This window comes from Eleutherodactylus coqui, chromosome 12 (genome assembly GCF_035609145.1).
Source record: "Eleutherodactylus coqui strain aEleCoq1 chromosome 12, aEleCoq1.hap1, whole genome shotgun sequence".
In the NCBI taxonomy this organism is placed as follows: domain Eukaryota; kingdom Metazoa; phylum Chordata; class Amphibia; order Anura; family Eleutherodactylidae; genus Eleutherodactylus; species Eleutherodactylus coqui.
Window position 1 is genome coordinate 100,824,678 of NC_089848.1, and position 25,378 is coordinate 100,850,055.

Sequence of the window (25,378 nt, forward strand, 5' to 3'; positions counted from 1 at the left end):
ATTAGCATGAGGATACCATTTACTTGTTAATTAAGTCTAAGAAAACTCATTCACCTAGGAGCTGGTTTCTCACAGACACTCCGGCTTCAAAATTCAAATTAGGGAAAAATCTTTTAACAAGGATTATAGGTCATGTGAAAATGCTAGTCCGATATGAATTATATTTTCAGAATCAGGTGGGCCAGAATAGAGCACATCCAAACTTATTGCGATGCAGACCACTGAACACTCCCAAATGGCGTATCCGTGTACCTGGAAATAGTTTACGTGTCACGTTTGATATCACTGAGTAGATAAAATCGTGTCCATAAGTATGCCAGGCTTATGGCCCAAATGGGGAACTATGGTTTTTCACAGGTATATATGCATTGACCCCACCCTTCTCTTAATGGCCTTAGAGGGGGCGGGGGGGGGGGGGGGAGGTGTGCTCTGGGGAAACTTTAAAAACAAGGGCCCCGGAGAAACCCAGTTGTCAGACGTTCAGAGATACACCACAGTGTAAGGACTTTCCTATTTGCTTCCAGTGACTATATATATGTATATATATATATATATATATATATATATATATGTATATATATATATGTATATATATATATATATATTTGTACATATTTAGCACTGCTAGTCTTTTTAAAATTAATCTGCCATTTTATTAGTCAAAGCTTGTCCGTTTTTAAATGAACCATAACTCCAAAGATTGTGTTAACAATTCATAAACCTGGGTTCCAACTAACATGGGAAACAAAAGTTGGTGGTTGTAGCAAGTGTGTGTGGGCATTGTAGAGTGCGGGAGCCATTAGACCGGATCAGGTGGTAATTTGTGCTTTTGTTTTGCATGCGTACAGAAGCCTGGGAAAGCTGGGTACAAATCCGCCTTAATTCTAATGACTCCGCGATTGCAATCCCGCTATAGTGATTGATCGAGGCTCTGACATGACAAGTGTTCGCAGCGGTGAAAACACTTGCAATAGTCGATCCATGACATATCGGTGATAGAGGCAGGATCGATCGGGGTTTGAGCATCTCTCCCATTCATGACAGTACTGACCCATAGAGTAAAGTTATCTTGTCATTTTTGCTGCAATATGTTACCCATAAACACGAGAATCCCCCAAATATGTCAGGATTGTGCTTATTCCATTAAACTCTTAGAATTTATTTGAAAGTTTTTCAGTACATTAAATGGTACTATTGAAAAATACAACTTGTCCCGCAAAAAACAAGCCTTCATGTAGTGATGTAAACAGAAAAGTAAAAGTTATTTTTTGGGGGGGGAAAAAAAAAGGACCGCATCCATAACCCCTTAGTGACGGCCCCATAGTGTTTTTACGTCCCGCCTAATTGGGCTTTAATACCCAGGGCTGTAAAAACACACTCGCTCTAGGGATTAAAGCCACGTGGGCTGTTGTCGGAGATATATTAAGATGTGTATTTTTTTTAAATGGGGTCATTTGTAGGGGTGTCTATCATACCTATGAGCCTTTGCAATCTTGGCTTGGTGGAGGAAAACAAAGTGTTCCTCAAAATGTAATTAATGTTTAATTTGTACGTCTCCTAAATGGTTAAAAAAACGGAAGTTTTTCCAATGTGCTTCCAGAATAAAGTAAACAGATGGAAATATATATCTCATGAAAAATTGTACAGTATATTTGCACATATTTGAGGTATTGCAGTTGAAAATGTGAAAAAATGACAATTTTTCAAAATTTTTCCAATTTTAGCACTTTTAGTAAAAATATACCAATTTTATCAATCTATTTTTACCACCTAAATGAAATACAGTATATGGTGAAAAAATAATGTCAGAATTACTTGGATATGCAAAACCTTAAAGGGGTTGTCCCGCGGCAGCAAGTGGGGTTATACACTTCTGTATGGCCATATTAATGCACTTTGTAATGTACATTATGCATTAATTATGAGCCATACAGAAGTTATTCACTTACCTGCTCCGTTGCTAGCGTCCCCGTCTCCATGGCTCCGTCTAATTTCAGCGTCTAATCGCCCGATTAGACGCACTTGCGCAGAAGGGTCTTCTCCCTTCTGGTTTGTCCGGGCACGAGTGGTGTTCTGGCTCTACCCCCTTCTACGCGTCATTGCGTAGCTCCGCCCCGTCACGCGTGCCGATTCCAGCCAATCAGGAAGTTGGAATCGGCACATGTGATGAGGCGGAGCTACGCGATGACGCGTAGAAGGGGGCGGAGCAGAATGCCGCTCGTGCCTGGACCAACCAGAAGGGAGAAGATCCTTCTGCGCAAGTGCGTCTAATCGGGCGATTAGACGCTGAACTTAGTCGGCGCCATGGAGACGAGGACACCAGCACCGGAGGAGGTAAGTGTATAACTTCTGTATGGCTCATATTTAATGCACGATGTATATTACAAAGTGCATTAATATGGCCATACAGAAGTGTATAACCCCACTTGCTGCCGCGGGACAACCCCTTTAATGGAGTTATTCTATGTTTAAGTGACACATGTCAGATTTCCAAAATTTGGCCTGGTCATTAAGGTGCAAACGGGTTTGGTCACTAAGGGGTTAAGGGTGTAGATAAGGGTCTTCAGAGAATAAGTTGATTACAATGTGGTAGGTGGACCACTAGAATATGGGAACCGCCTAAGAAAAACAGTTCCTGCGGGCAGGAATATTAAGTAGGCCCAAACAGGAAGCAATGTGTCCTCTAGAAGAGACAACATTGACCATCCTGGATATGGGCAAGTTAAAAGGGGTCTTCTGGAACACCAATATTGATGTCCTATTCATAGGTCAAGTACTGGACCCCCATTGATCAGATATTGATGTACTAAAGGATAGGTCATCAACATTGGAGTCCCGATGTTATGCCTGTCAGCTCATAGTTAATTTTGCCAGCACACCTTGTTCTGTCCAGACGAGCCAGGGTTCACATCTCCTGTGCCTTCCAGTCAGGTTAATTACCCTGCTATGTGTCTGAGATGTGTGCTGGTGATTGACAGCGCTATCGACCTATCGGCTCCTCCCTATAATATCCAGCTCTTGCTGCCTGGGAGTTGCCGATTATTTTCATGTCCGTTAGACCTTGCTATTGTCTGCTTTACTTTCTGTTATCTGCCAGGCCTGTCCGCTAGACCTTGTTTTTATGTTCAGTTTTCAGTACCCTCTGTTTGTATCCTGCTTCTGTCAGCTTGTCCGCTAGACCTCGCTGTTATCAGCTAGGGTTTTCCAGTCCGCCCTTTGTTTGTATCTTGCTTCTATCAGCTTGTCTACTAGACCAAGTTGTTATCAGCCAGGCCTTACCATCTGCCTTTGTTCCGTTTGTATTGTTTCGTGTGGGTTCTTGTCATCTGCCTTTCCTGTCGGTGCTAGTGGATGGTAGTCTCTTGCATAGGTACTGCGATCCCTGCCTGTCCCCCCTAGTAAGCGTAGGGTCAGAGTTGGCGGCCTGGACGTGTCCACCATTAGGACTATCTCCAGGAAGGGACAGTGCTGTGTTTGTAGATCAGGGAGCCCCACGCCGTGCGTACCTAAGCACCCCACTAGTACCGTAACACCCGGAAATTCCCTTTGCCCCAAGGAAAGGACTCATAGGGAAAGCGGGAAGCCATATGAGTAACCAAAATGTAACACTTCTATTCCAATGATAACAAGAACAGTATTTACACCAAAAGTCTCAGTTTCTCTTGATCGGTTCTCATTGTAGCCCAAATAGGTGAGGAAACGGAGGAGCCAGTAAGTCTTAAATATTCATGTGACCCGGTTTCACAGTCTTGCAATGGCTTAAAGGGGTTGTCCCGCGCCGAAACGGTTTTTTGTTTTTTTTTAACCACCCCCCCCGTTCGGCGCGAGACAACCCCGATGCAGGGGTTAAAAAAAACAAACGGAGAGTGCTTACCTGAATCCCGGCGGTCCGGCGTCTTCATACTTACCTGCTGAAGATGGCCGCCGGGGTCTTCTCCCTCCGTGGACCGCAGCTCTTCTGTGCGGTCCATTGCCGATTCCAGCCTCCTGATTGGCTGGAATCGGCACGTGACGGGGCGGAGCTACACGGAGCCGGCATTCTGCACGAGCGGCTCCATTGAAGAGAGCAGAAGACCCGGACTGCGCAAGCGCGGCTAATTTGGCCATCGGAGGGCGAAAATTAGTCGGCTCCATGGGAACGAGGACGCTAGCAACGGAGCAGGTAAGTAAAAAACTTCTTATAACTTCTGTATGGCTCATAATTAATGCACAATGTACATTACAAAGTGCATTAATATGGCCATACAGAAGTGTATAGACCCACTTGCTGCCGCGGGACAACCCCTTTAAATATCGATAGGACTTGATTAGAGATGAGCGAGCACCAAAATGCTCGGGTGCTCGTTACTTGGGACGAAATTTTCGCGATGCTCGAGGGTTCGTTTCAAGTAATGAACCCCATTGAAGTCAATGGGCGACCCGAGCATTTTTGTATATCGCCGATGCTCGCTAAGGTTTCCATTTGTGAAAATCTGGGCAATTCAAGAAAGGGACGGGAACGACACAACAACGGATAGGGCAGGCGAGGGGCTACATGTTGGGCTGCATCTCAAGTTCCCAGGTCCCACTATTAAGCCACAATAGTGGCAAGAGTGCCCCCCCTTCCAACAATTTTTACTTCTGAAAAGCCCTCATTAGCAATGCATACCTTAGCTAAGCACCACACTACCTCCAACAAAGCACAATCACTGCCTGCATGACACTCCGCTGCCACTTCTCCTGGGTTACATGCTGCCCAACCCCCCCCCCCGCGCGCGCACGACCCAGTGTCCACAGCGCACACCAAAGTGTCCCTGCGCAGCCTTCAGCTGCCCTCATGCCACACCACCCTCATGTCTATTTATAAGTGCATCTGCCATGAGGAGGAACCGCAGGCACACACTGCAGAGGGTTGGCACGGCTAGGCAGCGACCCTCTTTAAAAGGGGCGGGGCGATAGCCCACAATGCTGTACAGAAGCAATGAGAAATATAATCCTGTGCCACCGCCATCTGGAGCTGCACACGTGGGCATAGCAATGGGGAACCTATGTGCCACACACTATTCATTCTGTCAAGGTGTCTGCATGCCCCAGTCAGACCGCGGTTTTTTATAAATAGTCACAGGCAGGTACAACTCCGCAATAGGAATTCCGTGTGCACCCACAGCATGGGTGGCTCCCTGGAACCCACCGGCTGTACATAAATGTATCCTATTGCAGTGCCCTGGACAGCAGAGCTAACGTCAGATTAAATGCAGGTGGGCTTCGGCCCACACTGCATGCCCCAACCTGACCGGGGTTTTTAATTCATAGACACAGGCAGGTACAACTCCCTATTGTGAAGTCCCTGTGGACCAACAGCATGGGTGGCTCCCTGGAACCCACCGGCGGTACATAAATATATCCCATTGCAGTGCCCATCACAGCTGAGGTAATGTCATGTTTAATGCAGGTGGGCTTCGGCCCACACTGCATGCCCCAGTCAGACTGGGGTTCTTTAGAAGTGGACACATGCAGTTACAACTCCGTGTGCACCCACAGCATGGGTGGCTCCCTGGAACCCACCGGCGGTACATAAAAATATCCCATTGCATTGCCCATCACAGCTGATGTTACGTCAGCTGTAATGCAGGTGGGCTAAAAATTAATTTGATTACACTGTAGGCGAGGGCCCCAAAAAATTGGTGTACCAACAGTACTAATGTACGTCAGAAAAATTGCCCATGCCCAACCAAGAGGGCAGGTGAAACCCATTAATCGCTTTGGTTAATGTGGCTTAATTTGTAACTAGGCCTGGAGGCAGCCCAGTTAAAATAAAAATTGGTTCAGGTGCAAGTTTCAACGCTTTAATGAGCATTGAAACGTATAAAAATTGTTTACAAAAATTATATGACTGAGCCTTGTGGGCCTAAGAAAAATTGCCGGATCGGCGTGATTACGTCAGGTTTCAGGAGGAGGAGCAGGAGGAGGAGGATGAATATTATATACAGATTGATGGTGATAGAGAACAATGCTTTCATCCGCGGGTGCAGCCTACGTATTGTTTAGGTATCGCTGCTGTCCGCTGGTGCAGAAGAGAAGTCTGGGGAAATCCAGGCTTTGTTCATCTTGATGAGTGTAAGCCTGTCGGCACTGTCGGTTGACAGGCGGGTACGCTTATCTGTGATGATTCCCCCAGCCGCACTAAGCACCCTCTCTGACAAGACGCTAGCCGCAGGACAAGCAAGCACCTCCAGGGCATACAGCGCTAGTTCAGGCCACGTGTCCAGCTTCGACACCCAGTAGTTGTAGGGGGCAGAGGCGTCAGGGAGGACGGTCGTGCGATCGGCTACGTACTCCCTCACCATCCTTTTACAGTGCTACCGCCGACTCAGCCTTGACTGGGGAGCGGTGACACATTCTTGCTGGGGAGCCAGAAAGCTGTCAAAGGCCTTAGAGAGTGTTCCCCTGCCTGTGCTGTACATGCTGCCTGATCTCCGCGTCTCCCCTGCTACCTGGCCCTCGGAACTGCGCCTTCGGCCACTAGCGCTGTCGGATGGGAATTTTACCATCAGTTTGTCCGCCAGGGTCCTGTGGTATAGCATCACTCTCGAACCCCTTTCCTCTTCGGGTATGAGAGTGGAAAGGTTCTCCTTATACCGTGGGTCAAGAAGTGTGTACACCCAGTAATCCGTAGTGGCCAGAATGCGTGTAACGCGAGGGTCACGAGAAAGGCATCCTAACATGAAGTCAGCCATGTGTGCCAGGGTACCTGTACGCAACACATGGCTGTCCTCACTAGGAAGATCACTTTCAGGATCCTCCTCCTCCTCCTCAGACCATACACGCTGAAAGGATGACAGGCAAGCAGCATGGGTACCCTCAGCAGTGGGCCAAGCTGTCTCTTCCCCCTCCTCCTCATTTTCCTCATGCTCCTCCTCCTCCTCCTCCTCAATGCGCTGAGATATAGACAGGAGGGTGCTCTGACTATCCAGCGACATACTGTCTTCCCCCGCCTCTGTTTCCAAGCGCAAAGCGTCTGCCTTTATGCTTTGCAGGGAACTTCTCAGGAGGCATAGCAGAGGAATGGTGACGCTAATGATTGCAGCATCGCCGCTCACCATCTGGGTAGACTCCTCAAAGTTTCCAAGGACCTGGCAGATGTCTGCCAACCAGGCCAACTCTTCTGTAAAGAATTGAGGAGGCTGACTCCCACTGCGCCGCCCATGTTGGAGTTGGTATTCCACTATAGCTCTACGCTGCTCATAGAGCCTGGCCAACATGTGGAGCGTAGAGTTCCACCGTGTGGGCACGTCGCACAGCAGTCGGTGCACTGGCAGATGAAACCGATGTTGCAGGGTGCGCAGGGTGGCAGCGTCCGTGTGGGACTTGCGGAAATGTGCGCAGAGTCGGCGCACCTTTCCGAGCAGGTCTGACAAGCGTGGGTAGCTTTTCAGAAAGCGCTGAACCACCAAATTAAAGACATGGGCCAGGCATGGCACGTGCATGAGGCTGCTGAGCTGCAGAGCCGCCACCAGGTTACAGCCGTTGTCACACACGACCATGCCCGGTTGGAGGCTCAGCAGCGCAAGCCAGCGGTCGGTCTGCTCTGTCAGACCCTGCAGCAGTTCGTGGGCCGTGTGCCTCTTCTCTCCTAAGCTGAGTAGTTTCAGCACGGCCTGCTGACGCTTGTCCACCGCTGTGCTGCCGTGCCGTGTGACACCGACTGCTGGCGACGTGCTGCTACTGACACATTTTGATTGCGAGACAGAGGTTGCGTAGGAGGAGGAGGAGGAGGGTGGTTTAGTGGAGGAAGCATACACCGCTGCAGATAGCACCACCGAGCTGGGGCCCGCAATTCTGGGGGTGGGTAGGACGTGAGCGGTCCCAGGCTCTGACTCTGTCCCAGCCTCCACTAAATTCACCCAATGTGCCGTCAGGGAGATATAGTGGCCCTGCCCGCCTGTGCTTGTCCACGTGTCCGTTGTTAAGTGGACCTTGGCAGTAACCGCGTTGGTGAGGGCGCGTACAATGTTGCGGGAGACGTGGTCGTGCAGGGCTGGGACGGCACATCGGGAAAAGTAGTGGTGACTGGGAACTGAGTAGCGCGGGGCCGCCGCCGCCATCATACCTTTGAAAGCCTCCGTTTCCACAACCCTATACGGCAGCATCTCCAGGCTGATAAATTTGGCTATGTGCACGTTTAACGCTTGAGCGTGCGGGTGCATGGCAGCGTACTTGCGCTTGCGCTCCAACACTTGCGCTAGCGACGGCTGGACGGTGCGCTAAGAGACATTGGTGGATGGGGCCGGGGTCAGTGGAGTTCAGAGTGTGGGTGCAGGCCAGGAGACGGTAGTGCCTGTGTCCTGAGAGGGGGGTTGGATCTCAGTGGCAGGTTGGGGCACAGGGGGAGAGGCAGCGGTGCAAACCGAAGGCGGTGAACGGCCTTCGTCCCACCTTGTGGGATGCTTGGCCATCATATGTCTGTGCATGCTGTTGGTGGTGAGGCTGGTGGTGGTGGCTCCCCGGCTGATCTTGGCGCGACAAAGGTTGCACACCACTGTTCGTCGGTCGTCTGCACTCTCAGTGAAAAACTGCCAGACCTTTGAGCACCTCGGCCTCTGCAGGGTGGCATGGCGCGAGGGGGCGCTTTGGGAACCAGTTGGTGGATTATTCGGTCTGGCCCTGCCTCTACCCCTGGCCACCGCACTGCCTCTTACAACCTGCCCTGCTGCTGCACTTGCCTCCCCCTCTGAAGACCTGTCCTCAGTAGGCGTAGCAAACCAGGTGGGATCAGTCACCTCATCGTCCTGCTGCTCTTCCTCCGAATCCTCTGTGCGCTCCTCCCTCGGACTTACTCCAATTACTACTACCCGAGTGATAGACACATCGTCATCGTCCTCCTCACCCACTGAAAGCTCTTGAGACAGTTGCCGGAAGTCCCCAGCCTCATCCCCCGGACCCCGGGAACTTTCCAAAGGTTGGGCATCGGTCACGACAAACTCCTCCAGTGGGAGAGGATTCGGAACCATTGCTGCCCATTCTGGGCAGGGGCCCGAGAACAGTTCCTGGGAGTCTGCCTGCTCCTCAGAATGTGTCATTGTAATGGAGTGAGGAGGCTGGGAGGAAGGAGGAGCAGCAGCCAGAGGATTCAGAGTTGCAGCAGTGCACGGCGCAGAATTCTGGGTGGTCGATAGATTGCTGGATGCACTTTCTGCCATCCACGACAGGACCTGCTCACACTGCTCATTTTCTAATAAAGGTCTACCGCGTGGACCCATTAATTGTGAGATGAATGTGGGGACGCCAGAAACGTGCCTCTCTCCTAATCCCGCAGCAGTCGGCTGCGATACACCTGGATCAGGAGCTCGGCCTGTGCCCACACCCTGACTTGGGCCTCCGCGTCCTCGCCCGCATCCACATCTTCCCGGCCTACCCCTACCCCTCAGCATGCTGTATTACCAGTAGTGCAGAAACAGAACGCTGTAATTAAATGTGCCGCTTATTGGCCTATGGTTGGAGGCTGACTTCGCTTACGGAACGCACAGCAGAGGCAGGAAAGAATTTTGAGCAAGCCTGCTGTAACACTTAGCTGGCTGCGTATGAATTAGGACAACTACCCCCAGCAGAGACGCAGTACACTGAGGACGGTCACAGGCAGCCCAAATAGATTTTTTTTTCCCAAATTTTTTTGGAAAAGCCCACTGCGTATATAGACTGGATATGTCTTTCACTGTCCCTGCCTCACCAGCACTACTGGCCGTGGACTATGTAAAATTACTGCAGGACGCAGTGCTCTGCACGGCCGATATACAAAAAAAAAAGTGCAACACTGCAAAAAGCAGCCTCCACACTACTGCACACGGTTAGATGTGGCCCTAAGAAGGACCGTTGGGGTTCTTGAAGCCTAAAATAACTCCTAACGCTCTCCCTATAGCAGCTCCGGCACCAGCAGCACTGTCCCTGAACTATGTCAGAATGCATCTGTGGCGAGCCGCGGGAGGGGCCGATTTATATACTCAGGTGACACCTGATCTCGCCAGCCACTCACTGCAGGGGGGTGGTATAGGGCTTGAACGTCGCAGGGGGAAGTTGTAATGCCTTCCCTGTCTTTCTATTGGCCAGAAAAGCGCGCTAACGTCTCAGAGATGAAAGTGAAAGTAACTCGAACATCGCGTGGTGCTCGGCTCTAGTAACGAGCATCTCGAACACGCTAATACTCAAACGATTATCAAGCTCGGACGAGTATGTTCGCTCATCTCTAGACTTGATGTTGCTTACACAGATCATTGTTCCTCACAGGCGTTGCGCCTTGTTGCCACAGCAGGCGGACTTCCCTTCTGCCTCTTGTCTAAATCTCTCCACACCCTCTTTCTCTTTTCCCATCCTTTCTTAAGGAATTCCTGCAGCATTTGCAGCCCATGTGTAGGTAGTCTAAGGCTGGATTCACACGAATGTATATCGGCTCGGTTTTCACGCCGAGCCGATATACGTCGTCCTCATATGCAGGGGGGGGGAGGCTGGAAGAGCCAGGAGTGGGAACAGAGCTCCTGCTCCCTCTCTGCCTCCTCTCTGCCCCTCTGCACTATTTGCAATGGGGAAAGGCGGGACAGGGGCGGGGCTAATTTGTGAAACTTAGCCCCGCCCCGTCCCACCTCCTTTCATTGCAAATAGTGCAGAGGGGCGGAGAGGAGGCAGAGAGGGGGTGGGAGCTCAGGTCCTGCTGCTGGCTCTTGCAGCCCCGCCCCCCGAAGATGAGGACGACGTGTATCGGCTCGGCGTGAAAACCGAGCCGATATACGTTCGTGTGAATGCACCCTAAAGCTGGCTTCACACAGGCATATTTGCACATACACAATTTCTGCACGCAATACGCAGAGAATAGAACCCATTGATTTCAATTGGTTTGTTCACATGCAAACTTTTTTCCTGCGCTTTTTCGACACACGCAAAAAACCTCAGCATGCTCTATTTTTCTGTGCATTTGCGCATCAAAAGTCCCCATAGAAGTCAATAGTAAATGTGAGCAATATACGCTAGGAGATGCGTTAAACACTGCGTAATTGTGCATGCGAAAGAACACATCTGGAACTCAGACTAATTAGGCATTTCAATCGGTGCGTCTTTGTTTGCCGCGTGCAAATGAACATGCCCTACGAGAGCAAAAAGTACATTAAAATAGGCCGATGCGCATGCCAAAAAAATGTTCAGCCTGCAAGTACACTGCGCTCAGGCCTGTGCAAATATGCTTATGCTGGTGTGAAAGGGCCTTAACCCAGATTTCCTCGAGTATATGAGTATTTTGGTGCGCATTTGCTGGCTGGGCGTTGCTTACTTGCGTTTGTAAGTACATATTTTACTGTACTTTTTGCACACGCAAATCATGCACATTTACTTGTGCAGAAAACGCAATCATGCTCTCATTCATTGACATGGGTAATTAAGTAAATTAGTTAAACATTTTCGTACAGAAATGCGCAGAAAAATACAGCATGCTGCTTATTTTTTTGCGCAAATGAAATGCACATGCAAAACACACGCATGTGAACAAACCCAGGGAAATCAATGGGTGCTATTTTCTATGGATTTCACAATTGTTTGTGCACAGATGCTACCGTGGGAATAAGCTTACTGTCTTCTTAGCAGTAGATCACCGAGCAGTTGGTAATGCCAGCTGGGTGGCATTACCAGCTGCCTTGTTGGATAGTTCAGCTCCCAGTGATAATGGCCCGCACTCATCCATATAGATTTGGAATAAAGACTTTCACACATTGGAACCTAAATTAGATAAAATGTCCAAGTAAGATCCACATTGGGCAGCAATGTTTTTTAACAGTCCCGGTAATTTCTGAGGACCTCCAAGGTGTTTGACCACTAATTGTAGTGCCTTATATGTACACTGACACTTGATCCGGTGGTCCTCATTTCTAAGGTTTGGTGCTTCCAGGTACGTTCCTGTGTAAATAAAGAAATGTCATTCTATTGGATTGATCCATTGACTTTGGAGTGTAAAGTTTCCCACCAGCATTGCTAGGCTGGGTGACCTTGTGATCCTGGAGAATAGAGCAGGTGAATCCTTAGATCAACACTTAGGGCTTGTTGACAATCCTCATTAAGGCGTAAAGGCAATTCACTTGCTCTGCAATGGGCCCCAGCTTCCAGGAGATAATATACTTCGGGACCTTTGTTTCTGTACAGCTGGGTAAACTGCAGTAGGCTAAATTACACCGCAATCAATAACTGATATTCCTTAATCCAAGTCTATAGCAAAGCAATTCCTTTATTCTTCTGTGGTGTAAAATACCTACCTGCAGGTCTGCACTCAACAATTATGTAACAGCAAGGGAGTGTCTGCTGTCAATAGGAAAGAGTGTCAAGAGTCAGACAGCAGGAATACATCCCAATTTCCAAATTGTAAAATATTGCTCTTTGTTACGGACACGGGGTTGTAGACCCACTTGACCAACTCACCGGTTTGACAAAGGGGTTACCCTGACGGCCTTACCGATGAGTTGATAGCTGACCCGCTGGAGTTTCAGTGATTTTGACAAGGATGGCGTAACCACCAGGCAGCTGATAACAGGTGGCCGGCAGCAGGTACAGGAGGATGACACTGAGCTGGTGCAGGAGACAGGCAGATGCAGCAGGTACAGGTAGCAGGTAGTCGCAGCAGCGCTGCCATAGGTAGCAGGTATTCACAGCAGTGCTTGCACATGTAGCAGGTAGTTGCAGCAGCCTAACAGTACCCCCCACCCCCTTATGTCCCCTCGTCTTCAACCCCAATCTACGCAGGAATCTCTGTAGTAACAGAGGAGCGTTATTGTTCTCCAGAGGCTCCAAAGACCTCTCCTCGGGACCATATCCTTTCCAATCTACCAAAAAGTAGGTCTTGTTCCTGATTCTCTTTTTACCCAGAATGTTCTTGACCTCATAGGTCTCCTCAGATTTAACTTGTATTGTAGTGGGTTTGACATTGCCAGAGAATCTATTGAGGACGAGAGACATAAGGCTTGAGGAAAGAGACATGAAAAGAATTAGGGATACGCAAGGAGGGAGGGAGCCACAGTTTATAACAAACGGGATTAATCCTCCTGATTACTTCAAAAGGACCAGGAAACGAGGGGCTGATTTGTATGAAGGTACTTTAAGTTTGATGTGTCTAGAGGAGAGCCAGACTATCCACTGGGACAAACTGTGGGGAGGTTGATGTTTACAACCTGCAAACTTCTTCACTAGAGTGGTAGCCCTCTTCAGCGCAGTCCAAAACTGCCTCCATAAGCTTGCAAAGAGCCCGCTAAAACTTAGAAGTGAACTGGACCCCTCTGTCAGACACTATATGGAGAGAAAACCCATGGAGACAAAAGATGCACTCAATTACCTTTTTTGCCAAACACCTGGTGAAAGGCAGTCCTAGTAATGGAATGAAGTAGGCCAAATCGGTCAACAACTACCCAAACAACAGTACATCTCTTGGAAGTTGGTAAGTCCATAATAAAGTCCATGCCTATATGTTGCCATGAGACCACAGGAATGGGAAGTAGACAGAGAAGACCTGTGGGTTTTTGTCTAGGAGACTTATTTTGCGCATAAGAGGTGCATGCCGAGACAAAATTACAAATGTCCCTCATCATACCCGGCCACCAGTAGTGGCGACGAAGAAGTTCACCCATCTTACATTGCCCTGGGTGACCCGCTATCTTGGAAAAATGAGCCCAGGACAGAACCCGTCTTTTCTAAGACTCAGGTGCAGAAGACTTTCTCAGAGGGATATCTTTTACTTGGACATGAGTCACAGGGATAATCCTGGTCAGATCAATGATGAACTGCGGTCTCTCCCCTTGATCGCTGCAATCAAAGGATCTTGATAGCTCATTCACCTTGACATTTCTGTCAGCGGGTCGGAAGTGAAGAATGAACTCGAAACGGACAAAGAATAAGGACCACCAGGCCAGTCGAGGGTTGAGTTGCTGAGCAGTCCACAGATAAGTCAGATTTTTGTGATCAGTATAGATCATTAGTGATTAGCTCCCTCTAGAAGGTAATCTTGTAGTGACCCAGTGCGTCTTACAGAACAATCACACACACCTGTCCTGTCTCACCTGTCTGTATGCCGACCATGGATACAGAAGGTGCCGTCTGTGGGAGAGACCCTGTGTCTCCCCTTCTGCTCTAAGCATAGAGCTCAACCCTGATGTCAGCTGGTCACTCATTGGCTGACAATCAAGTTGAATCTTACTGGTGCAGAGCCCAAGGACGGGAAGGAAAGATACAGGTCCCTATTCAAGAGTGCGGGAGAGAGACAGATTATAAAAGGAAGTGATGCAGAGCAGTTAGGCAGACTCAGCCACGAGTAAGGAAGGAGAGGTTGCAGTTCCGTAGTCGGTGAGGAGTACTACTTCAGCAGTTATCATTTCACAAGGTAGAGTGTGGTGACCAACCCGCTCCCTTGGCATCCTACAGCAGAGAACACAGAAGATCCTTTCAGAGGTTCATCTTCATCTAACAGTGAGTTATCGCTACCCGATGAAACCAAAGCCAGGATTAGCCATTCAGCCACTCGTCCCTCTGCTCTATAAAATCCTACAGTCAAATCTAACTAAATTGTCTCATCAGAATTCACTAGTGGGGAAATTGTCTAGTAAATCAATCTCCAGGAAAATAAGAGAGAGAGCATTGAAGTCGGAGTACCATCAATTCTACATTAGTGTATCTTGCTTGTTGTTACTGCATTCTTGAATACCTACTTTAAATATGTCTTCAGAGAATTGTAAAGTTAACCTGTTGTTGTAAAATACCAAAGTTAGTAAATCTGCTCACTCTCAGATTACTAAACTAAACTGGACTTGTCTCCGTTATTTCTGCAACATAATTCGGAGTGTCCAACTAGAGTGTGGCGTCACCGTGACAAAGTCTAGGCCTCCGGCCATACCTACAGTAGGTTCATTGGGGCGTTACAACGCCAAAACCCCAGAGCCATTTTGATGGCCAGCGGCTGAAAAAGCCTTGGAGAAAAAAACACAAGTTACCATCCTTCCAGATGATCCTTTCTGTGTCAGAACCACCCCTGCCCCGACGGACAACGCATCAAGCTCCAGATAGATTTGCTTGGAGATGTCTGGACGGTGTAACAGGGTTGTGGAAGAAAATGCTTTCAAAGCTTAAAAGGCAACCTTTTAAGCCGCCTGGGTCCATTGCTTGGCATTCACCCCCTTACGGGAGACAGTGGTGATTGGTGCGGGCAAGGTGAAAAATGGGGAAAAAACTGCCGGTAGAAGTTTGCGGAACCCAGAAATTTGCGGAACCCAGAAATCACTGGATGGTGCGAATCCCGGACGGACAGGGCCAGTTTAATATGATAGATACTTTCTCTGGATCCATCTGTAGACCCAGCTTAGAGACAATGTGGCCCCAAAATGGAAGAGAACTTCTTTCGAAGGTGCATTTCTCAAGTTTGAGGTAAAGTCGGTTCTCCCTTAACCGCAAGAGCACAGTGAGAATGTGTCTGTGATGTGAACTGATGTCTTGAGAAAAAATGAAAATATTGTCCAAATAGACAATAACGCACACATAAAGGAAATCCCTTAAGATGTTGTTAATGAACTCCTGAAAGGCCACTGAAGCATTGCACAACTCGAAAGCCATCACTAAATACTCGTAATGACCATCTCGAGTGTTGAAGATGGTCTTGCACTCGTCTTCCTTGCAAATACGGATCAAATTGTAGGCTCCCCGTAAATCGAGTTTTTTGAAGACATGGGCCAAACACTTCAGGGATTAGAGGTAGCGGGTATTTCTTTTTGACAGTGATAGTATTCAAGCCGTGATAGTCTATGCAATGTTGGAGAGACCCATCCTTTTTAACAAAGAAAAATCTGGCCCTCGCAGGGGAGGAAGATTTGCCGATGAAACCCAGATTAAGGCCTCATGCACACGGGGTAAAAATTGAGCAGCGGATTCTGCGCTTGTCTACAGGTGCGGGCGATCCTCTGCTCAATGTGCCCATTGATGTTTGTGGAGATTCCTCTCTCCATGCATACCAGAGGATTTTATTTGCCTCAATAAAATTGCAGCATGCTCTATTTTCAGAGCGGATATGCAGAGATAGCTTCCATTGAAGTCAATGGAAGCCGTCCCTGTCATTGTGCTTCTGCAATGAGCATGGCAGAAGTGTTATGAATCCACATCATCGCCTAGGCGACGGCACGGGGAGATCTGTACTGCGCATGTGCAGAAGAAGACGACTTCTGACAGGTACGCAGGGTCGCCGGCAGTGGGCACGGGAGGATTTCGTGCAGGATTTCCCACATGGAATCCATGCGTGCCCATATATTTATATATAGACTTGGTCTCCGGTATTGACAGAGGGTATACTTTGCCCCGCGGAGGTGTGAAACCTGGCACCAGGTCAATCGGACAGTCATAAGGATGGCAGGGTGGCAGACACTTCACCTCCTTTTTTTCAAAGACATCTGCAAAGTCTTGATAGGGCTCAGGCACACCATGGAGGTGTTGGGGCACGATTGCGCGGTGAAGCAATCTAACTGGAGATGTGAAATTGACATGGCAAGAAGAATCCCAATGCAAAATCTTACCAGTTCTCCAATTCAAGGTAGTTTTGTGCTTACGCAACCAAGGCAGGCCCAGCAGCAAGGAACTGGTTGATCTTGGGAGAACCAGTAACGAAATCCTCTCTGAATGGAGCACACCCACCTTTAGATCCAGGGGCACAGTGACAAATCGTATTACCCCGGTAAGGGGCCTAGCATTCACGGCATCATCACCCGTGGTCTCTCAAGCTGTAGGGTAGGAATATGGTAACGATACACCATTGCCTAATGCAGGAAATCCCCAGCTAATGCTGAGTCCAGGAAGGCGGACACCTACAATTGAATACCGGGAGTGGACAACAACACAGAAAGGTTTATTCTGAGAGAGGATGCATCTTCACCTAGGAATGCCTCTCCTACAGTTCCTAGGCTTGGGAGTTTCCCAGCCTGAATGGGCAGGACCAAATTATGTGCCCCTTGTTACCACAGTACATGCACGGACCATTGACCCGTCGGCGTCTACGTTCCTCCTCGGTCAACTTCAGTCTATCTACTTGCATAGGCTATAGTTTTGTGGGAGGAGAAGGGGGAACAGGGGAAATGGAAGGTGACCTCTGAGACCTGGATACCGGCCTCCTTTCCTTGGCCACCTCCTTTATCCTCTCCTGGAATCGTAGATCGATTCTAGTGGCCAGGGAAATCAAAGCATCCAGGGAGGAAGGGAGATCTTGACTCGCCAGCTTATCTCTAAAGCGACCGGCGAGACCCTCCTAGAAGGCTGCCACCAGAGCTTCGTTATTCCAGTCTAATTCGAAGGCTAGGGTCCAGAATCTTATGGCATATAGGCCCACTGTAAGGTTGCTCTGTTACAAGTGTAGTAGTACGGAGGCCTCCTACATAGTAAGCCCTGCTGAGTCAAAGACTCTCCACAAAGAGGGCAAGACTGTTAACCACTGGATCGCTCCTCTCCCAGAGTGGGTTCATCCAGGCTAGTGCCTGATTAGAGAGGTGCAACATCAGAAAGGCAACCTCAGTACGGTCCATAGGAAATAGGTGAGGTAGCAGATCAAAATGCAAGGAGCACTGATTAATAAACCATCGTCAAAGTCTCAGATCTCCCTCTTACCGTGGTGGTGCCGAGAGCCATACTCTCTGGAATGGCAACAGGCAGAGAGGCCAAAGAAGATGCATTAAGGGAGCCTGCGGGACAACTGTGGGGGCTGTCAATAAGGTTAGGTGAGTGTTCACATTAAAGAGGTAAGAAAATACTTGTTCTTGTTGCTGCTGCTGGAGAGACAACTCCTGGCGTATCTCCGCAATACCGCTGTTGATGGGATTAGCGGGGTCCATGGCTGGGACCTTTTGTTACGGACATGGGGTTGTGGACAGACTTGACCAATTCACCAGTCAGAAGCAGCAGAGCTGGTACAGGAAACAGTTTAGAATGTGCTCACTCCAAGGTCCCAGCAGTGAATGATGGTCTCCAGCTCAGTTAAATAGAGGAGTAATGACTCCTAGTCTGAAGATGAGCTGAAGTACACTGGGAAAGCTTAACTCCTGACATACTGGAGAAACCTGGGAGTCAAACCCATACAGCAGTAGTAGAGCGATGCCTAACACTCTTAAGGGGCCATTCTGGTGAAAACACATTTTTCCATCCCTGCCCCCCTCACCTGATTGCTTGTCACAGTACAGAGGTCTCCTCCTGTGTATTCCAGTCACTTCTATGTAGTGCAGCCTTCTGTCTGATGCTTATCAGACACCATCTTGAGGCTGGGATCTTTTCCTTCCAGCTTCACATCTATCCCATGATGCATCAGCACAGCCTTAACTGAGGCTATTCCATTTTTGCCTGCCTGGGCAACAGTTTATTTAACATTATCTTCCATATTCACCTAAATAAGCTACAGCCCATAAGTATACGGTCAGGAGAATGAGCTGTGATCTCATCTGTTATACCTGTGTGACAGGAGCTGTGTGATCATCATCAGCAACTGCAACAGAAGTGCTTCAGGCCCCCTCTAGACAGTTGCTGTGATAGAGTGCATATAGCAGCATCACACAAAGTGAGAAAACAACTAGAAAATTAATCCATAACCCCAAGCAGATCTGAGCTGGTCAGAATTGAAATCACATGATCATCTAAGGAGAAAGGGGCCAGGTGTTACGGCACTCTGCCCCCCAGAGCGCCAGGTGGGGTGCCCTGATCTTCCCGCACCCCACTGTCCCTGCCTACTTGCCTCGGTCCTGGCTAACCCCAGGCGGACAACTGGGCGGCGGTCCCTGCGCTGGCTAGGGACCTGGCGACTACCTAGATGGAACTACTAACAGGGGACAGAGTGCCGACAGAAGAGGCAGGTGGAACAAACCAACAAAACTTACAAGCAGAGTAAGTCTGGAGATGGAGCTCACAGGTAAACAGACAGGCTACTGACGAGCAACTAGCACAGACTGGGACAGACCTGACTAGAGGCTAGCAGAACCAATAACTGGCAGTGAGCTCAGGTCACTGCCAGCCTTTTAACTAAAAGCCTCCGCCCAGGGGCGGAGAGTGGGAGGAGCCGACTCTCCCACTGTTGCATAAGGAAGGTGGAGGAGAGCGGGCGGCACCCTACGGGCGGACACGCCCACGCCGCTGCACGCTGGCTGCTCCACGCCGCCGGGAGAGCCCCGACAGCAGAGCTCTGGGACGCCGGAGCCGACATCGGAGCGCCGCGCGCCGGCCGTGGGAACCAGCGCCGCCCTGCATGGTAACATTACCCCCCCTCTGACGGGGGACCTCCGGGCCCCCGGAAACTCGACCAGGCTTATACGGAAAACGACGGTGGAACCGCCGTACCAACACGGGAGCGTGAACATCACGTGCGGCCACCCAGGAGTGATCTTCTGGTCGAAACCCCTTCCAGGCCACCAAATATTGTAGGGTTCCTCGACACCGACGAGAATCCAGTATCTCCTGGACCTCGTATTCAACTTCATCCCGGACCAGGGTGGGCGGAGGGGGACCGGAGGTGGGCATCACCGAAGGGACAAAAGGTTTCAATAGCGACTTATGGAATACCCTGTGAACCCTCCATGTGGGTGGCAGCCCCAGCTCGTAGGCGAGAGGGTTCACCACACGTGTGATGGCAAACGGCCCTACGAAACGTGGCGCCAGCTTCAAGGACGGAACCCGCAATTTGAGATTTTTAGAAGACAGGTATACCTTCTGTCCCACCCTGTAAGGTTCAGACACAGACAGACTCTTCCCACTACGCAACTGCATACGGGCCCCCGCTGCCTCCAAGTTCCTCTGTACCTCTTTCCATACCCCCTGAAGCGTATCTGTGGCGACATCCGCTGCAGGACAGACCGACGGGGTAGGGACTGCTGTAAGGAATCGAGGATGCTGACCGTATACACAAAAAAATGGAGACACCCCAGTGGAAGAACAAAGGCGGTTGTTTAGTGCAAACTCTGCCAAGGGCAGGAACTCTGCCCACTGATGAGCCTTTTCGCTAGCAAACAACCGTAAATATTGCACTAAATCTTGGTTCTTCCGCTCAGTCTGACCATTAGTCTGCGGGTGGAACGCTGAAGAGAAGGAAAGCGACGTTCCCAGGTTTCTGCAGAAGGCACGCCAAAACTGCGACACAAACTGAACCCCGCGATCAGATACAATATTTTGGGGAACCCCATGTAGGCGAATTATTTCCTTTACAAAAATCGTGGCGAATTCTTTTGCCGAGGGTAGCTTTTTTAACGCCACAAAATGTGCCATCTTGGAGAACCGGTCGACCACCACTAAGATAGTGGTGCACTTCTGGGATTCTGGAAGGTCAGTGATGAAATCTACTGATAGGTGCGACCATGGGGTGGAAGGAACCGGTAGCGGTCTCAGAGGACCCTCCGGAGGACGCCGCCGACTCTTATTGCGAGCACAGACCGAGCAACCCCTCACAAAGTTGCGGATCTCCTGAGACATGCCTGGCCACCAGAAGTGTCTGGAACAAAGCTCCAGGGTCCCCTGGAACCCTGGATGCCCGGCGAGAACCGACGAGTGAGACTCATCCATGACTCTAGGGCGTAGGGTCTCAGGCACAAACCATCTGCCCTCCGGCACCCCCGAAGGAGCGTCCTGCTGAGCATCCTGTAGTTGAGGGACGAAGTTAGACTCCACAACTGCCACCACCACGCCGGGGGCTAAGATATTCTCGGGAGTCATGGTCTCACTATCCGGTACCCCGAAACTCCGTGACAGGGCGTCCGCCTTCACGTTCTTCTCTCCTGGGATATATGTCACGACGAAATTAAACCTGGCGAAGAACAGCGCCCACCTGGCTTGACGAGCTGTGAGTCTTTTAGCATTGGCGAGATATACCAGATTCTTGTGATCAGTATATACGGTAATTGGGTGTCTAGCACCCTCAAGATGGTGTCGCCACTCTTCCAGGGCCCATTTGATAGCCAATAGTTCGCGGTTACCCACGTCGTAGTTGCGCTCTGCTGAATTGAACTTCCGCGAAAAGAACGCACATGGGCTATACCCAGACCTCCCACTGACTTCCTGCGACAATACTGCTCCTGTCCCCACTTCAGACGCGTCTACCTCAATAAAAAAGGGTAGTTGTGCGTCCGGCTGTATTAGCACCGGGGCAGTCGTGAATGCCTTTTTTAGACGGCTAAAGGCCTCAAGGGCTGCAGGCGACCACTTACCCAAGTTGGCCCCCTTCTTAGTCAGGTCGGTCAGAGGTTGAGCAATAACTGAGTAATTCCTAATGAATTTGCGGTAAAAATTTGCAAAACCTAAGAACCGCTGAAGAGCCTTGAGGTTGTCTGGTCTGACCCATTGGGAGATTGCTGCTACTTTATCAGACTCCATCTGAATCTCTGTGGGTGAGATTACATAACCAAGGAAGGATATTTGTTTAGAACCAAACGTACATTTCTCCAACTTGACGAAAAGTTGATACTCGCGCAAACGGGTCAGGACCAACCTCAGGTGCCGCACATGTGAGTCCCAGTCAGGCGAGTACACCAGAATGTCGTCAAGATAGATGACCAGAAATACCCCCAGAAAGTCGTGGAAGACCGCGTTCATAAAACCCTGAAACACAGCGGGGGCATTACAAAGTCCAAAAGGCATGACCAGACATTCAAAATGTCCTAACGGGGTGTTGAACGCCGTCTTCCATTCATCTCCCTCTCTAATGCGAATTAAATTGTAAGCCCCCCGCAAGTCCAGTTTGGAGAACCAGTGGGCCCCTACCACCTGATTCAACAAGTCAGGAATTAGGGGCAAGGAGCACTGGTTCTTCACAGTGATTTTATTCAGGGCCCGATAATCCACACAAGGCCTTAGTGTCCCGTCCTTCTTCTCTACAAAGAAGAGACCCGCCCCGGCAGGGGACCTGGACGGCCGGATATGCCGGTTGGCCAGAGCCTCCGAGACATAGGACTTGAGGGCTTCATGCTCACGGCCTGACAAATTGAAAATGGCTCCCTTAGGGATGGGGCTGTCGGGAATCAGATCAATACCACAGTCCCACTCCCTATGAGGAGGCAGAGCCTTAGACAGTTTTTTGGAGAATACATCCTGAAAGTCTGACAAATACTCCGGAATGAGCACCGTATCTGCGGAGCACACAGCTATGGTAGACAGGTGGTCATGACAGGATGATCCCCAATGAGTCAATTCCCGGGTGGACCAATCAAATTGGGGATTGTGCAGTGCCAACCAGGGCATTCCAAGCACCACATCAACCGACATTTTCTCCATAACCAGGAAGGACAGTTCTTCCGAGTGGAGGATCCCCACCGTGAACTGTAATCTTGGGGTCCTCCATCGTACCAGGCCTGTAGAGAGGGGGGTAGCATCAATACTGGTAAAATGAATTGGCGTCTTCAGCGCCACAAATTCCGCCATCAGAGTACGGACAAAACACAGACTTATCAAGTTGGCGGCTGCTCCAGAATCAATAAACGCCCGCCCTGATCGGGAAAAATCCCGGAATTTAACATGACACGGTACCAAAAGTTTAGGAAGTACCTGAAGTCCTAGGCGATCCTCCCTGCAATCGCCTAGGACTCGGAGTTTTCCGCCGGTTCCGGCTGCGAGCGTTGAGCCCTCAGTGGGCAGGTTATCACCCGGTGTCCAGCTTTCCCGCAGTAGAGGCAGAGACGGTGCAACAAACGGATCCGGCGTCGCTCTTTGGGGTCCAGCGGATCCACCTCCATCGGCTCGGACACAGGGACTGGTAAGGAGGAAGAGGGACCGGGATAACCGACCTCCTTGACTCTATGGGTTTGCCTGTCCTGCTTCCTAGACCTGAGCCTCCTGTCTGCCTTCACTGCTAGCTCCATAGCCTCCCTTAAGGACCCGGGAACGGGATGGGAAATTAACAGGTCTTTAACTGCGTCCGAGAGGCCCTGCAGAAAAACGTCTTTCAGCGCGCTATCGTTCCATGCCGTATCCCCCGCATAGCGTCTGAAGTTGGAGCAATAATCCTCCACACAAGCCGACCCCTGCCGCAGCGCCAACAACCGCGAAACCGCCAACCCCACTCGGTCCGGTTCATTGAAGATACCCCCGAGTTCCTGAAAAAAGGAGTCCACAGACTGCAGGCAGGGGGAACCCTCGGGGATGGAAAAGGCCCATGTCTGGGCAGAGCCCCGCAGCAGGGACATTATCAGCCCGACCCTCTGAGCCTCTGACCCGGAAGAACGGGGACGCATCCGAAAAAACAGGCGGCACGCCTGTCGGAAAACAAAAAACTTGTTCCTCTCCCCAGAAAACGCCTCGGGAAGAGGGCACTTGGGTTCGGGGCTGGTTGCGGCGTCCGATCCCTGCAACACCCCCCGCTGCTCCTGGGCCACCATGCGGGCAGATAAATCCTGGATCACAGGCACCAGGGCCTGCAGCTGGTTTGTGAGGGAACTGATCGCCTCCATGACAAACGGTTTTAAAGGGCCAGTTATTATGTTACGGCACTCTGCCCCCCAGAGCGCCAGGTGGGGTGCCCTGATCTTCCTGCACCCCACTGTCCCTGCCTACTTGCCTCGGTCCTGGCTAACCCCAGGCGGACAACTGGGCGGCGGTCCCTGCGCTGGCTAGGGACCTGGCGACTACCTAGATGGAACTACTAACAGGGGACAGAGTGCCGACAGAAGAGGCAGGTGGAACAAACCAACAAAACTTACAAGCAGAGTAAGTCTGGAGATGGAGCTCACAGGTAAACAGACAGGCTACTGACGAGCAACTAGCACAGACTGGGACAGACCTGACTAGAGGCTAGCAGAACCAATAACTGGCAGTGAGCTCAGGTCACTGCCAGCCTTTTAACTAAAAGCCTCCGCCCAGGGGCGGAGAGTGGGAGGAGCCGACTCTCCCACTGTTGCATAAGGAAGGTGGAGGAGAGCGGGCGGCACCCTACGGGCAGACACGCCCACGCCGCTGCACGCTGGCTGCTCCACGCCGCTGCACGCTGGCTGCTCCACGCCGCCGGGAGAGCCCCGACAGCAGAGCTCTGGGACGCCGGAGCCGACATCGGAGCGCCGCGCGCCGGCCGTGGGAACCAGCGCCGCCCTGCATGGTAACACCAGGAGCTTTAGACCGAAAGAAATAACTAACCAAACTAACAATAGCCAACTTATATATATACTGGGGGAATAGCTACATAATCAATGAATAAAAAAGGCGGGTTGCCTTGCAGTGCTGGGGTCCTAGGTTCAAATTTGACAACACAACAAATTTGACTCTGAATGGAGGTTGGTTGTATAGTCTCCCTGTATTTCATAATAATCACCTTCACCTTTTAGGAAGAACATACAAACTCCATGCAGATGTTTCCCTTGGTCAAGGCAATAGTGCTAACCACTAAGCCATTATTTATATAGTGCATGCATTTATTGAGGAGGAGGAAGAAGCATGGTGGCTCAGTGGTTAGCATTGATGGGATCATAGGTTCATATCTGACCAAGGGCAACATCTGCATGGAGTTTGTATGGGTTTCGTCCCACACTTCAAAAACATGCTAATAGGTAAACATGGATTGCAAGACCCAATGGGGATAGAAAATATCAAGTGATGTGAAGCACTTTGTAATATGCATATGCTATATAAATAAAGATGGTTATTATCAAACGAGGGAAGAACTTACAAATGCCATTGTTACGGCTGGTGGATATGGACCTTCTGTGCCAACTTAACAGCTAGACCATAATCCAGGACCTGTGAGGTTAGCAGCTGATCCCGGTGGACAGAGGTGTTGAAGCACGATGCTGCGAGTCCGTCCAATCCGCAAGCAGGAGAGGTACAAGGAATACCTAGTATAGGTAAAGCAATGTCCTCTGACAGACCACGTGAGATGGGAGTCTTGTCCTAAACTAGAACAGAATTAGGGGAAAAGCCCTGCTTCTGACAAGAACGGCCCCATGGTCTTCACGTAGGGTCTGTCTATCCTCGACAGAGCAACGGAAAGGAGAAATAAAAACTAAATGCAAACACAGAGAACAATATACGGAAACAGAAGAGACTCACCACAGAGATGAATACAATACAAGACAGGACGGCACTAGGGAGCACGAACACGGGAGAAGTGCAACGGCCGAGGTGAGCACGCCAAAGTGGGTGAGCCACAGGGATTGTAAGGTGGTTGTCACGGGTGGCTCTGTAATCCCTCCCGACAGTGGTGATAATGGTGCCCTGCTCAGTTGTCACATAATGGCAAGAATAATGTATGAGAATACGTTTGGAATGAACAGTTGTTTTGTCACGGGTGACGCCAGTACTCCAATCCAAACTCACAAGTCTAATGATGGCAGAATAACTTGAGACGAGTCCAGTAGATTGTATTAGTTAACTGAGAGCATGCAGATTTACTGAAGCTTTTTCT